The sequence below is a fragment of the Lissotriton helveticus genome, chromosome 3_1 (genome assembly GCF_964261635.1).
Source record: "Lissotriton helveticus chromosome 3_1, aLisHel1.1, whole genome shotgun sequence".
NCBI classification, from domain to species: domain Eukaryota; kingdom Metazoa; phylum Chordata; class Amphibia; order Caudata; family Salamandridae; genus Lissotriton; species Lissotriton helveticus.
In genome coordinates, this window is record NC_136061.1 from 628,995,296 (window position 1) to 629,011,836 (window position 16,541).

A 16,541-nucleotide genomic window follows, 5' to 3' on the forward strand; every position below is an offset into this window, starting at 1 on the left:
TGACCAGGTATCAATTCAGGAAAGTGCTGGAGATGGGGGTTAGGAAAGCGGGTCTTGACCCCAAAGATTTTGGCTCTCATTCCTTCAGGATTGGGGCAGCAACTGAGGCGGTGGCGGGGGGCCTCCCGGTGGAAAGAGTGAAGACAATTGGGAGATGGTCTTCAGAATGCTATAAACGTTATGTTCGGATTGACATGCTATGATTACTTGTCACTCACGCTTAGTCTCTTTCCGCTCTCTTACAGTTTCTCAGACCTGTTACGCAGGGGGGGAATTTGTCGTCGGGCACCGGCAACATTCATCAGCACGGAGCGGCGACCAGGAGATAATGAAGAACAATGTCTGGATTGTTGGTCATTCATATGTGAAGCGAGCAGAATGTGTCTTCCTGTCAGGTGACAAGAGGGAAAGGGCGGCACAACTAGGGTTGGACATCACGTTCTTTGGCAGAGGGGGGTTATGTCTTCACGAGTTTAGGGGATTCTTCCAAGGGCTTTTAGCACGCCAGCAATCTCCACCGTCAGTGGTGATACTTCACCTTGGGGAGAATGATTTGGCAACACTGGGCAGGCGCATTCTGATAGAGGAGATTATCTCAACGGCGGGTTGGATAGCCAGGACCTGCCCCGGGTGCACACTAGTATGGTCACAACTCATACCTCGACTACAGTGGCGGGGGGGTCATTCGGTCAGGGCGTTGAATCACTCGGTAAAGAGGATCAACACACGGTTGGATAGGTTGTTTAGAACCCCCTTGTTACAGTCAATACCTCATGGGTGCATCTGGGGTCACAAGTATTACTTGAAGGACGGGGTTCATTTGACAGAGGAGGGTAATGTCCTTTGGTCTGACAATGTCTGGGCTTGGCTAGAGGGTTTTGAAAGGAGGAGGGTGTCCTTAGGCAGGGGCTAGAGGGGGAGGCCAGATCGTCGGTTAACAATGCTGGCCTGTGGCGGTAAGGTCATTATCGGTGAGCACATATTTGAGGTCTGAGGGGGCGGGCATCATCCTATGGAGGTTCCCGCCCAGGGGGAGGGGCCTGCGGGCCACTCCCACAACTCCAGGGGCAAGGTAATAGGCAAAGGAGCGCGGGTAGGAGTAGTTCACGCTTTCCTTAGGCTGGTAGCCACCCCGCGCGCGTGGACTCATGACGCCACCGGCGCAGAGTAAGGGCCCTCCTTTAGTGGGTAAATGGAGTTTAGGGCGTAGACCGGGCAATTCCCGGGGTAACACTGCGCATGCGCACTTCTAGGGGGAAGGCGCAGCTTGTAGGACCTGACACCGGTAGTGACCCTGCCATATGGCCAGAAATGTACAAAAATCAAGTTAGGATGCTTAGTCTAAGTTAGGAACAACATGTATTAGAGTTTTGTTAAGGTCAGGCTCTCAAACTTGTTGATAAGAATGTGAACTAAATGTCCTGCTGATTTTTGTATTCATTGTTGATCATGCAATTAAAACCTTTAATTTCATACTTTAATAAATACGGCCGGGCGACTAGCGCCCGCCTTCCAAAAAGTAAAGACGTCTCGTGTCCACGTTCCTGGGTGTTGGGTGCCGGATTGGGGGGGGAGGCGGCAGCTAGTCGCTGACCATGTGAAAAGGGGGGGCCCTCGGCCCCCACGCACGCATGGCGGCGCGGCGACCGCCGCCCCCCCCTGTTTCCTTTTCGTCATTCGGCGGTGGGGGCGTGCCCCGGGGGTGCGGCCCACCGCCGATTGGCCGGCGGCCGTCCTGACCCGGATCCAATTTAGTGGTTCCGGGTCAGGGGGGACGGGCAATAGGAGGGGCCAACCGGCCCCTCGGGAATAAGAGGTGGGAAGCGCCCAGGAGACCCCCTTGTCCCTGGACGCTCCCCCGCTGTACGTTGTGCCCCGCGTTCGGGGCCTCTTTGTTTTCCCACCCACCATCCCTTGGAACAAAGTTTTGAGTACGTTTTATGTCTGGTTCAATGGTAAATTTCGAAGGTACCGTCCACAGGAGAGACGGATCTGTTGTTGTATTTTGTGATAAGTTTGTTTAGGAATTTTTTCCCCTTTTTAGCTAATTATGGGTGTAGTGAATTGTATTTGAAGCCATGTGTCTTTAGGCCTTTTTTCCCTTTGTAGCTATACGTTGGTACTGTTATTTAGTGTAACATGTGTAAGTGAATTGTAATTTAATGCCATGTGTCGTTAGGCCTTTTTTCCCTTTTAGCTATACGTTGATACTGTTATTTATTAGCCAGTGTAGCTGTCCTTTAGAATTTTTTCCCATAGGTCGTCGTATTTATTAGGTATGGGGCATGCGGTAAGGTCATTATCGGTGAGCACATATTTGAGGTCTGAGGGGGCGGGCATCATCCTATGGAGGTTCCCGCCCAGGGGGAGGGGCCTGCGGGCCACTCCCACAACTCCAGGGGCAAGGTAATAGGCAAAGGAGCGCGGGTAGGAGTAGTTCACGCTTTCCTTAGGCTGGTAGCCACCCCGCGCGCGTGGACTCATGACGCCACCGGCGCAGAGTAAGGGCCCTCCTTTAGTGGGTAAATGGAGTTTAGGGCGTAGACCGGGCAATTCCCGGGGTAACACTGCGCATGCGCACTTCTAGGGGGAAGGCGCAGCTTGTAGGACCTGACACCGGTAGTGACCCTGCCATATGGCCAGAAATGTACAAAAATCAAGTTAGGATGCTTAGTCTAAGTTAGGAACAACATGTATTAGAGTTTTGTTAAGGTCAGGCTCTCAAACTTGTTGATAAGAATGTGAACTAAATGTCCTGCTGATTTTTGTATTCATTGTTGATCATGCAATTAAAACCTTTAATTTCATACTTTAATAAATACGGCCGGGCGACTAGCGCCCGCCTTCCAAAAAGTAAAGACGTCTCGTGTCCACGTTCCTGGGTGTTGGGTGCCGGATTGGGGGGGGAGGCGGCAGCTAGTCGCTGACCATGCTATATCTCGCACACTGTCTCATACTCGCTCTATCTCATCACGCACTGTCTCTTGCATGATCCAGGTCACACATTATATCTTGCACGCTTTCGAGACTCTTGCTTTCCTTATCCTCCAAAGATCTCCTTATTTAGCTGAGTCTAATGGAATTCATCTGGAAGCATAGAGAGTGAGCTCTTCTAAATTTAGCATTGCCTGATAAACAAACTGTTGCAAAATATAGGATTTACAAGCTCTCCATAACTGGAAGGCTTTTCTCTGAGACGTGTAAGTGAAAATGGTTACAAATGGCATATTTAAAATACTTTATTGTGGGAAGAGAATGATGGAAAGACTCGTATGTGTGTAGGCCGATTTTAATTTATGGGATTTTTTTCTTAACTTTTGATGATTTTGTACTGTATGGTATTGTGATTCTTCTGCCATAATTAAGCTGAAAGTGAATTGAATCTCACTTACTGTTTCGCGCATGCTATGATGCACTCTCCTAGTATTTCTCTCAAAATGATATATCATGCACTGAATATAACATATTGCATCTCATGAATTCACACACTGTACCTGATTCACTGTATCTCACACTTTGTATGTCACATTTTTCTATTATTATTCATGAAAAATATTGCTTTTTTATTAAGGAGAGCTATGTGCTTCAAAAAGTATCAACGTCCAAACAAGTTCAAATTTGAAAAAACAATGAGCATTAAATATAAATGCACATTTCACTTTATCAAACGTGTCACTCAAGGATAACACGTGGTTTATACAATTCATGTGAGTTACGAGTCTATGCAACTATGACATTATATAGGCATTCGATTGAGGTATTGCATGGACACATGCTTGGCGATACACACTTTTAGTTCTGGCTTAACAGCTTTAGCAGTTTGCTGGACCTTTTGTAACCAATATACATAGTGGGCTTTAGAGTATTTCTATTTTATCCTCCTGTCTTTGGCTTTTTTAGTGTTTATCCCACTTTCTAGGAACTGCTTTAATTGCAATGTCGAAGGGGCCACTTTATATATGAAAACTACAATGAACCATCACATTCTACCCGTTGTCACATGCATTCTGAACAAAAAGATGTTGTTTATTTTCACTGCAGTACAATAAATGAAAGCATTTTTATGCATTTGTTAATACACTAGAGCAAATCGGATTCTCTAATGGCTCCCTTATTGGCTTTTTTTCTTTGCAGATCAGTGTGGCATGGCTCTGAGATGGCCACCTCAAAGTCTTGCAAGATAAACAACAAAAGCTGTAATCTTACAAGATTTTGTGCCGGCCACGTTGAGCTCAAGCCATCACGGTCTCAAACAGAAAATACCTTTTTTTCCCTCATACAGAAATGCCTTATTTGCCTGTGTCATCATGCTGCTCACTTCACATTCCCCCTGCTGTACTGTGGGCTGAGCAGCGTTTCTTGGTGAACATAGAACTTTTCTTTCTTTTTTTAGGTCTCGGCTAGGCAGCGCAACTTTGAGACATGCTGTATCTACTCTGTGGAGTTTCGCCTCACCCACCGCTTATCATTCCTTGTTTCGGGTGCCTTTGTAAATTTCTTTCCTTTCATAAATTAAACATTGCTGTTTGTCCCCCCTTTGGGTGTGTTGTTCCCTCCCATGTGCTCCTGTGATGTCTCCTCTTACTCCTTTGTTTATTTATAGTTTTTTGGAGGCACTCTTTTGTTCTTTAGGTTTGGCTTGTATTTTTGCGAATTGTTTATTGAAATGTTTCCATGCCGTTTATTGCTTGCCCTTAACCACTCTCCTTCAAGTCTTGCCACCTGCGCCTTTTACTGTGAGCATCTGGTCGGAGGTGGATTACTCCCTTGCCATTTAATGCTTGTTTTCAGGGGCGGATGCCCTGACTTCACAAAGGTCGAGCGAATAGCACTTTATGACTCTGCCTCTTCATTGGGATGCCAGCAGACAAGGTCAGACGGCACCGGGAAAAGACCTGTTAGTTCTTTGGTGGTTTTTTTTGTTATATAACGCAAACTCGAACTTTAGGGATTGAAGCGCTTTACATGATCACCAGTTACGTTACACAAGGGCACATTCATTTTTGATAGGCACAGGGACATTAAGTGATTCATTATGACACCTGAGTGGGCGAAGTAAAGGCTGCTCTCATCACCTGCCTTAATGCCTGTGTGACCCCGGTAGCCATGGAGCCCCTTATGCCCCGCAGATGGTGAAGGCCCCATGTCCAAGCAGGTTCTTATACGGCCCAGGGCTCCTGCCCTGATTCAAGCTGCCCTGGTGCAGGCGGTAGAGTCGTGGCCCTCTGAGCCGTTGTGTTTGAAGGAGCTCTTCGGGGTCATGGCCCAGGGCAGGCCAGAGGCGCCGAGCACCTGTGACTAGCGCCTTTCACCCTGAGGTGATGGGGGTGAGAAGCAAGGGGAGCCCGAGTGTAGCGGCCTCAGAGCAAGCATTAGTGCCAGAAGCCTCTTAGGGGTGTAATGGGACATGCAGCACCAACGCATAGACTGGAATATGTGTGTGCGGAAGGACAGCTGGCATAAAACCTGTCAACTTGTCAAGAAAACAAACATTTTGTATTGTTTTGTAAATTAGTTCTTTGTTTGTGAAACAACGTCCAAGTCAAGATACTTTAATATGGTCGCCGTCCTGGTAAATCATGCCACACAATTTTCCAGTCCATTAATGGCATTAAGATTTTCCCATTGTCTAAGCTACTCTCACTTAGGTTTTTTTAAACCGGGAAATATACTTGCATTTAACAATCTCCTCTGCATGTTGCAGCAGCTTTTTGCATTCCATAAACTTCATGTTAGCAAAAGCACTGCTAAGACGTTTAGCATGTGCTTCTGGTATAAAAGTATACCATCAGGGGTAGTAAGAGCTATATCAATGCAAAAACCACACTATGCAAAGGACATGAAGGCGGGCTTGGTCTGTCTGAGAATAAGGTGTCTGAAGACGATGTGAAGTGTTCTGAGTGAGTAGCGTGAAATATGACCGTATTTTATTTCAGAGTATGCCTTGTCTGTATCTCGAAGCAAGCTGGGCTTTCTGTTCCAGCATTTATGAGTGAAGCTTGTTTATTAGTGCATTGGCACTCTGCAATCCTTTTTGGTTCATCTGTCATCTGAGTATCTGTTGCTTTAGTAACGTGCCTTTTTATTTAATTCGTTATTTGAGATTGTTTTGCTAACGAAACTGAGTCTGTTAGGATATAGTTTGAAGTAGTTTTCAAGCTTTGAGTAAAGATTCCCATACATAGAATATGGGCAAATCCTTTTATATTTATATGCCAACAGTATCCACTTATGTCAGTCACACCAACCATTGCGCTGTTTAGAGCTATGCTAATTTTCTTACTGGTGCCTACCTGTCTTCTTTCTCAACACAGCTACAACGTTTTCAATGTTCTCACTTTACTCCAGACTCTTTGTCATTATATTAGTGTTGTCTAGTGGTAAATAAGTTGCTGCTGATGGCTTCAAAGGTTAAATAAGTACTTTTGATCCTTTTGGTTATGTTCACCACGGAAGCTGATTGGAATGCGTTTACACCTTTTTTTTTTAAAGTATTTAAAGTGAGAAGCTTGCAATACGGATTCTGGAGGAGCGGGTAAAGGTTGAATGCTTGTAGTTGTGTTTAAAAAGGTAAATGCTACCCTCTTTGAAAGAGAAAATTGGCATAGCTGTACAGATCTCTGTCAATGCTGAAATCAGCATATGTGCCTTTTCTTGGCAGCAAACATTCCGTGAATTGCCCTAAATTACTTGTTGTGAAGCTTCCTACTATCACTGGAACCTAGTTCACAAGCAGGCAAGTTGCTGATGTTGATATCAAGCCACCTTTGCTGTTTTTATTGTTAATTTGTGTTAAACCATGCCGTTTGATACAGAAAGAATTACATGATTATAGTTGGCAACAGTAAAACAACAAAGGATCTGGGTGAGCCGGGTCTGGTAGCTTAGTGGACTAAGGCAGCCACTGTAGGGGCTTATGTTCGACCTTATGGTCCCAGGTTCAGATCCACTCAGCCTTTCATCCTTCTGAGGTCAATAAAATAAGTACCACTGAGTTAGGTAACAAACATCTGTTATTTCATGCCAAGATACCCTTGGGTGAACAAGCACTTTAAGGTGGCTTGGCCGCATGGCAAACTAGTCGTGTGTGCCTGGGCTCCCACCGGAGCTTCAATATTAGAGGTTATCCTGGTATCCTCAGATCCTTAAATACTCTGGACAGGCAACGGAACAGCGGGGGACCCCGCTGAGTCTGACGGTAGTCCTGGTGTGGCGATCCTGAGCCTGACGTGGGCTGAGAAAGTTGTAGAGCTGCTACAGAGTGCTGGGCGCCATCTTGGGACGGACCCGGCAGAGCTTGTTTAATGTAACTGGAGTCGCGCACTGGAAAGCATTACTGAGGCTGCAGCGACTTGTGATACAGTGAACAGGAGCGGGGCGCCTCGAGAAGACTAGCGGAAGCCAGACCTCCTCTCTGCATCACAGACGTGGCCTCCAGTGAGGCGAGGGAAAGGCCTGTAAGCTGTTTGGCGGTATTGTGGGAAATGGAGACGGCCTGCTCCTGCGAAGCCGGCAGCGGTAAGTGAATTGCTGGGCTCAAAGAACACACAGCGGAGAGTGACAACGACGAAAAGGGATGCAGTGTTAGGGAGGTGAAAGCTGCGGAAACTGCGGGGTGCCCTCCCCCCCCGGGAGGCACAGTGGAGGCAATAATCATCCGTGCCTGACTTCAAAATGTTTAGGACAACCAGTGCGGCCCATGGCAGAGGAGATTCATATTTACAGATTTAGATATTTTTCAACACATAATGTGGATTTCTAATAGCAGCGCCTACAATTCAGTTACCGTAGAAGAGAAGGCATCGGCTTCAAAATGGCGGGGGCACCGATCGCGGCACCTCCAGCCTAGGAGTACTTATATTGCCTATACCGAGTGGCTGCTATATTGCCTTTACCGAGTGGCTGCTGCTTATGAGGGAAGCCGTTCACACCCCTCTGCTCAAGGTACACCTTGTTTTTTGGTCCGCTGTTTGTCACCTACATACACGGTGTTCGGCACTGCCCGACTCTAAAATGGCGCGGTTATTTTCCCTGATCTTGTTGCATCTGATCTTTTCTCGCCGCAATATGTGCTATGTGTAAGGTGGTGCAACAACATACCAGCGCTCTGCATTGGAGGTCCCTGCTCTGTTATAATTGTAACTTCGACCACTAAAATCTATAACTGCCCAGTGACTCATCTATGATCTGTGCTGGGAAACGCAACCGATTACAACCGAGTGCAGACTGATCACAAGATGGCGACTAGCACATGTGGTGTTCAGTTCTTACCTGTGCGGTAGTCCCTCACAGCTCTTGCTCCATTATGCTAGAGGGATCCCAGACAGCCAAATCAGCGATTCACCTGATGCCTGTGTGTCTAATGGCCTCCTGTGTAATAAATGCCTTGCAGTGGGGAAGATCTGCAGACTTTGAAACTGTCCCTTCCACCCGTCCTCTCACCACTCCTGACCTGGGGGCGAGCTGGAGGATGAGGCGGGTGGCGCTTCCAAGTAACTCTGTGACTGGTGCTCTCAATGGAACTTTGACGATGCCCCCTGGGCGGATACAATAACTGTCTGTACTTTGCACGGTGCCCGAGCAACCTTGGCCGATACCCAGTGGAGCTGTACTATGCAGCTTTAGAGGAGTTTGGCTCTGGTTCACCCCTCAGCCGTCACCTACCCAGCCGGACATCTGACATTGTTTTCCTCGTCTTCCACCATAACTGTCTGTACTTCCGCGATGCCCGAGCAACCTTGGCCGATACCCGGTGGAGCTGTCCTATCTAGCTATAGAGGAGTTTGGCTCTGGTTCACCCCTCGGCCGTCACCTACCCAACCGGACATCGGACATTGTTTTTCTCGTCTTCCACCTGCATTCCTTACCCCCGTTTACCATTACCCCTCTACCTTTCATTACCCTGAAGACGTGTGTACGCTCTAATAACTCATATTATTGTGTAATCTCATGTTTTTTCTCCTATTTTAATACTTGGCTATGTAATTATGTAACCTGTAACTCACTAATCCTTATTCAAAGCACTCTGATATCTCTGGGTCTAGCCAGCGCTATATAAAACTTTGCAAATAAATAAATAAAATAAATGATTGTGTTTCGCCTCCCCCACTCTAGGTGCCCGTTCCTCTCTCTGTTTCTCACCTCTCTCTCTATCTCTCGCTCTCTCTCTCTCTCTCTCTCTCTCTCCCTCTCTCTCTCTCTCCAACACACTATTCCTTCCTCTCTCATGTGGTTAGCTTCAGGTCGTCAACCACAGTTTCTATCCTGTAACTTTTCAAAGATTCCCTCCCTCAAACCCACACATTCCTCCTCTTCTTAGTTGTGTCTCCGGTGTATACGAAAACTCCTTTTTTATTCATCCAAAGCCTGCTCTCCCCTCCTTTTTATCTTTCTCACACACTATTTCTGCTACTCTGTCTCAAGTTCAGTAATGCAAACTATCTATCCCTCTCATTCTTCCTTTCTATCTATTCTCTGCGGGAAACGACCTTTACAACGACTCATTCACAACGAAGGGCCTGAACCACGACTCCATAACAACGACTGAACCTGAATCACGAGTCTTTTAACCACTAATGCATTTACAACTACCTCTGGCCAGTAGATGGCACTCTTGGATTGTATATGAAAGATGTATTACTATTGCGTAAAATGATGGATACCTGTATTTTATATGGTTTTGTAGAGTAAATGCATTAAGGGAAAGGCATACTCGCCGTAAAAAAAAAATACTTTCAAATGTAGGTATTTTGGTAAGTATTAAAGGTAAGTATTATGTGTAATATATATATATGTGTATATATATATATATATACATATATATATATGTATATATATATATATGTATATATTACCTACTGGCGGTCGCCAGTAGGTATATATAGTTAGGATTTTTTCTCTATGGGATTTTTGAAAATTCTATGTCTAATAACTTTGGCGTTTGTGGACGGAATTGGCTGAAATTTTCAGGAAAATGGCACATTTTGTTTCTGAGCAGCCCTTGAAAATTTGGGGAGGGTTCGTCAAGGGGGGGCCGAGAAAAAAGGGGGGTCCCAAAACGTGTTTTTAACATTGAGTTTTCCATAGGGCGGTTGGCCTCACTTTTAGCCCGAACGGCTGAATGGATTTGCACGAAACTTGGCAAAATTGTAGGGACTGGTAGCCCGATGTGCCTTTGCTAGGTCTCAATATATGTGCTTCAGTGGATTTTGAGAAATTAACGTTCAAAAAAAGATATATATCTGTAACAGCGGACCGGGCAGCGCTCCGGTTCGCGGACTTTTCGCGGTACGGAGCTTTGTGAAGCGAAGCTGATTGGTTCTCCGGCGTCTGTGAACATTCCAAACAGTCCGTAGCGGCCGCCATCTTGTCTCTCGGTAGGATCGAGAGACAAGAGGAGGCCAAAGCGAAGGGGCAAATGACCATAAGGGGGCATAGTAGATCCTCGCTGACCCCCTAGGTTTGATGTGGAGGTTTTAAAAGGGCCCCGCAGGGCAAAAAAAAAAAAATAATAATAATAATCGAACGGCTGAATGGATTTGCACGAAACTTGGTAAAATATTAGGGACTGGTAGCCCGATGTGCCTTTGCTAGGTCTCAATATATGTGCTCCAGTGGATTTTGAGAAATTAACGTTCAAAAAAAGATATATATCTGTAACAGCGCTCCGCTTCGCGTAACGGAGGTTTGCGAAGCTGATTGGTTCTCCGGCGTCTGTAAACATTGCAAACAGTCCGTAGCGGCCGCCATCGTGTCTCTCGGTAGGATCGAGAGACAAGAGGAGGCCAAAGCGAAGGGGCAAATGACGATAAGGGGGCATAGTAGATCCTCCTTGACCTCTTAGGTTTGATGTGGAGGTTTTAAAAGGGCCCCGCGGGGCAAAAAAAATAATAATAATAATAATCGAACGGCTGAATGGATTTGCACGAAACTTGGCAAAATTGTAGGGACTGGTAGCTCGATGTGCCTTTGCTAGGTGTCAATATATGTGCTTCAGTGGATTTTGAGAAATTAACGTTCAAAAACAAGATATATATCTGTAACAGCGCTCCGCTTCGCGGTAATAAAATTATATCTGTATTACCTAGCTGTTGCTAACACCAGTTAGCGACGGCTAGTAGGAGATAGCGACCATCTTGGGCCCCACTTTGCATGTGAGTGATATTTATCACTAATGACATGCAAAGTGGGGATGCCAAGATGTTAGCGACTGGAAACAGTCGCTAACATCGCTATCTCCTATTATCAACTTTTGGAAATATTCGCGATAAGCGCGAATATCTCCAAAAGCTAGCACCTGCCCTGAGCAGTTCTTAGCCATGTCATCCAATGGGAGGTGGATAACATGGCTAAGAGCATTAGCTCGGTAATGCATGAATATCGCTGAGTTTTCAGCGATATTAATGCATTGCGGTCGTTTTTTATCGTATTTGCGATAAACCTTGATAATAGCAAGGTTTATCTGCGATAATTTCTGACGATGCTTAGCGGTAAAAAAATCGTTGCTAAGCATCGTTAGGGATAAATATCGCTTAACTTTGGTAATATGCCCCAACGTCTGTTAACGTTCGATTCGAAGGAAATCAGGAAGTGTTGAAAAACATTGTCTGCGCCATCTTGCCTTTTTTCAAATGCCACACTTTTGTCGTGCACGGCAGTCATTTTAGATGCCTTGACCAGACCCACTCTGTGCAGGCTGTCGATCCTTAGCATGGCTCCCCACCCTCGCAAGCATCTCCCCCAGGCAGTGGTCACCCCCGCTCTCTGTCTTATGCATGGGTAATAAACCACACCCCATCTGCGCTGCTCTTCCCTGAGAATCACACCCTGTGCCCGCCCGACACCTCCCTTTCGCCCTATTCACTACCGCACCCTCTGACACTCCTTTTCCTCTGTGTCCGATTGTCCAGGCCGGTCCTAGGGTATCAGCTAGCCCTGCAGATGTAGTTTATGGCCCCAGCTGTAAAGAATCACCCCTCTTCAAAGGAGTTATAGTAGATCAAGGCCCACACTCGATGAGATCCGTCACAGCAGACGCGTTCCTATTATCTGAAAACCATCCTGTATTGTGATTGGGGAGGGGACCGAGCCTGAAGCGGAAGATTCCAGGGATGACTCTTTGTACATCAAAGTTTTTACAATTATGTGTCACATTAAAAATATATAGCACTCCAACAAAGTAGTAAGATTATAAAACTTTAATAACTTATAAATATATACAAGAAAACAAAAACAGTAATAACATATAAACATTTTTAGGGAAAAACAACGAAGTAGCGGTCGGCTGTGCGAATAGTCCCAACGCAGCACAACGTCCAGATTTCTGGCGTGGGGCGTCGCGGGGGGTGGGTCATCAGTAGCAAACTGTTGTGCGAATAGTTCCAAGGCAGCAGAACGATGGCACCAAGGTGATGTCCAGTAAGTTGCCGCACTGGTTTTGGTATCCTACAATGCTGCTCCGAATAACGGCGTGGGGTGCCCCGGGGGAGGCGGCGTGAACGGGCCTCTCCAGGTGGAGTCTCATCTGTTGTAGTGGGGCGCCCCTTTACCGTTTCAGTTGCCATTCCGTCCGCTTTTGGTCCACTGTGTCAAAAGCCGCAATTCAGCTGAGTTGCGCCCACTCTTGCGGTGCAGCGATAGGCGGCTGCGCCCACTCTTGCGGTGCAGCGATAGGCGGCTGTCACAGGACTCTCAAAATGGCGGCAGGCTGTTTCCTTTTTGGGCCTGGTCCACTGAAATGGCCCTGGGACACCTTGGAAATCGGACGCTAGTCTGCTAGGTCTTGGACCCCATTCTCGAAAGCGTCCCCTCCGCCTTGAGGATTCATCAAAAGTTTTGGGGGCCCCCGACTCCTGTAGGCTTCTGGTGGGGAGCGGCTGCCATGATTGCTCGCGGAATGACCACGACGGAGCTACGAGATGGTGGTGCTCTCATGCTGACACCAGCTTCAGTCTGAAACATCCAGAAACAAGGTGGGGCTTTCATCGTTTGGGAAAAAAAAAAGTTTTCATCCAATGAAAAGTGTTGTTTTTAGGTCATATGATCAAGCCTTCCATCATTAGGAAACCAAAAGTAAAATGAACCAATGAAAAGTTTTATAAACAAGTCACATGACCTGTTATGCGGCATAGGGTATAAAATGCGGAGAAAATACGTTGGCACGTGAGGCGGTGTCAGTAGCGGACCGATGTGCGAATAGGCCGAAGGCAACACAACGCGCCAAGATCCGGATGGCACCGAGGTGGTGTCCAGCAAGTTGCAGCACTGGTGTGGCCATCTTACAATGCTGAAAGTCGGCGTGGGGCGCCCCGTTGGCCTGTGAGTTTGCGTCAGTAGCGGACCGATGTGCGAATAGGCCGAAGGCAGCACAACGCGCCAAGATCCGGATGGCACCGAGGTGGTGTCTAGTAAGTTGCCGCACTGGTGTGGCCATCCTACAATGTTGAAAGTCGGCGTGGGGCGCCCTGTTGGCCTGTGAGATGGTGTCAGTAGCGGACCGATGTGCGAATAGGCCGAAGGCAGCGCAACAATATTTCCTGAATAGAAGACACCACAAGGCGCTAAGATGCCAAGATCCGGATGGCACCGAGGTGGTGTCTAGTAAGTTGCCGCACTGGTGTGGCAATCCTACAATGGTAAAAGTCGGCGTGGGGCGCCCCGTTGGCCTGTGAGATGGCGTCAGTAGCGGACCGATGTGCGAATGGGGCCAAAGGCAGCGCAACAATATTTTCGGAATAGAAGACACCACAAGGCGCTGAGATGCCAAGATCCGGATGGCACCGAGGTGGTGTCTAGCAAGTTGCTGTACTGGTGTGGCCATCCTACAATGTTGAAAGTCGGCGTGGGGCGCCCTGTTGGCCTGTGAGATGGTGTCAGTTGCGGACCGATGTGCGAATGGGGCCAAAGGCAGCGCAACAATATTTTGTGTATGGAAGATACCACTAGGCGTTGAGATGCCAAGATCCGGATGGCACCGAGGTGATGTCTAGCAAGTTGCTGTACTGGTGTGGTCATCCTACAATGCTGAAACTCGGCGTGGGGCGCCCCATTAGCCTGTGAGATGGCGTCAGTAGCGGACCGATGTGCGAATGGGGCCAAAGGCAGCGCAACAATATTTTCTGACTGACACCACAAGGCGCTGAGATGCCAAGATCCGGATGGCACCGAGGTGATGTCTAGCAAGTTGCAGCACTGGTGTGGCCATCCTACAATGCTGAAAGTCGGCGTGGGGCGCCCCGTTGGCCTGTGAGTTTGCGTCAGTAGCGGACCGATGTGCGAATAGGCCGAAGGCAGCACAACGCGCCAAGATCCGGATGGCACCGAGGTGGTGTCTAGTAAGTTGCCGCACTGGTGTGGCCATCCTACAATGTTGAAAGTCGGCGTGGGGCGCCCCGTTGGCCTGTGAGATGGCGTCAGTAGCGGACCGATGTGCGAATGGGGCCAAAGGCAGCGCAACAATATTTTCTGAATAGAAGACACCACAAGGCGCTGAGATGCCAAGATTCGGATGGCACCGAGGTGGTGTCTTGCAAGTTGTGGTACTGGTGTGGCCATCCTACAATGGTAAAAGTCGGCGTGGGGCGCCCTGTTGGCCTGTGAGATGGTGTCAGTAGCGGACCGATGTGTGAATGGGGCCAAAGGCAGCGCAACAATATTTTCTGACTGACACCACAAGGCGCTGAGATGGCAAGATCCGGATGGCACCGAGGTGATGTCTAGCAAGTTGCTGTACTGGTGTGGTCATCCTACAATGCTGAAACTCGGCGTGGGGCGCCCCATTAGCCTGTGAGATGGCGTCAGTAGCGGACCGATGTGTGAATAGGCCGGAACCAGCACAAGGCGCCAAGATCCGGATGTCACCGTGGTGGTTTCATAGTTGAGAGGCACTTCATCTGCAGTGGGGCGCCGAGATCCGGATGGCACCGAGGGGATGTCTAGCAAGTTGCTGTACTGGTGTGGTCATCCTACAATGCTGAAACTCGGCGTGGGGCGCCCCATTAGCCTGTGAGATGGCGTCAGTAGCGGACCGATGTATGAATGGGGCAAAGGTAGCGCAAGAATATTTTCTGAAGAGGAGACACCACAAGGCGCTGAGATTCGGTTACCACCGAGGTGATGTCTAGCAAGTTGCCGCACTGGTGTGGCCATCCAACAATACTGCTCCGAATAACGGCGTGGGGTGCCCGAAGGGGGGGGGGGGGAGGCGGCGTGAACGGGCCTTCCCAGGTGGAGGCTCGTCTGCTGTAGTGGGGCGCCCCTTTACCGTTTCAGTTGCCATTCAGCTGAGTTTCGGCTGCTCTTGATGCTACAGCGACAGGCGGCTGCAACAGGACTCTCAAAATGGCGGCCTGTTCTTTGGATTTGGGCCTGGTCCACTAAAATGGCCCTGGGACACCTTAGAACTCGGACGCTTGATTTTTTTTTCCTTTCCTGTACATGCAAAAAAAGGTAAATTCCCGGTACGTTACACGCTTCATCTGCCACGATGAACTCTCCAGAGGAACCGAAAAAAAATATAGTTATGGTAACTATACCATGCATCGTCATATGGAGAGGTGGCACCAATTAATTATAGTGCTGCATAAAAGAGAGATTTGGAGGAGAACCCCTGACCTGCTAGTACATTCATCAAAGAAGTGGCACTGACAGCATCAGAGGCAAGGGAAACGGTCCCAAATATTTAGAAGAACTTTGGAAAGATTAAAATGACATGTTTAGATTGTGGCAAATTAATTTCATGTGGACAGATGAGTGTTACTCTAATAAATACAGCATATGAACATCATCATAGTCGATGGTTGGTAGAGACATTTTGACTATATCCTGGACCTGCCCGTCCTCGCCCAAAATGGCGCCGGAATAAATGGGACTCGTTACTCCTTGTTGTGTACTGGTTGCAGAACCTTGAAATCACGAGATACGTATGCAGTTTTGAAGCACATGGCGGGCGGGGACGAGAATTGATTGAATATTTCGACATCCCTATTGATATTAAGTTCTGATGTGTTATTGATTACTGTACTATTGAAAGTTCGAATTAACGTCACCCATGGTACTTGCCCGCAAATGTATATCTAGATAATTTTATTGTAAGTGGCCCTGTCGTATTTTAATTATAAAATGTACGTCCACCGATTCCGTAACTGTTAGACACCTTAGTTCTTGCAACCTAATGGCCCGCCCGTTACGTTCCTCTACAGTGTAAATGTCTACTCATCATATACGATTACAGTTTGCTCCGTGGCCGGCCCACGTGGTTATAGGCCCGTATTTGTATAATGAAATTTTCACAATAAAGGTTTTTAAAAGAAAACATGGTAGTAGTATATACATTGGTAAAGTTTTTAATAATAGTCACTGTTTTAGAATCATTAAAAGGCAAGTGAAATAAAGCAGACCAATTACATGAAGGGTAAAAGGTATAATACGAAGGAACGCAGTAAAGATAAATGGACAAGGGCTGTTGTGTTTTCTACTCCTGCAACATAAAGTGATCGATAAGAATCTCATAGTCAGGCGTATCGGCGACTAAGACAGCAGGT

The 16,541-nt window shown here is 47.4% G+C and overlaps 1 protein-coding gene across 1 annotated transcript in view; it reads left to right on the forward strand.

Moving 5' to 3' along the window:
• The window catches only part of LOC144824685 (PRKC apoptosis WT1 regulator protein-like), a 117,749-nt gene that overhangs the window by 31,271 nt on the left and 69,937 nt on the right, over positions 1–16,541 (forward strand). The window lies entirely within an intron of this gene.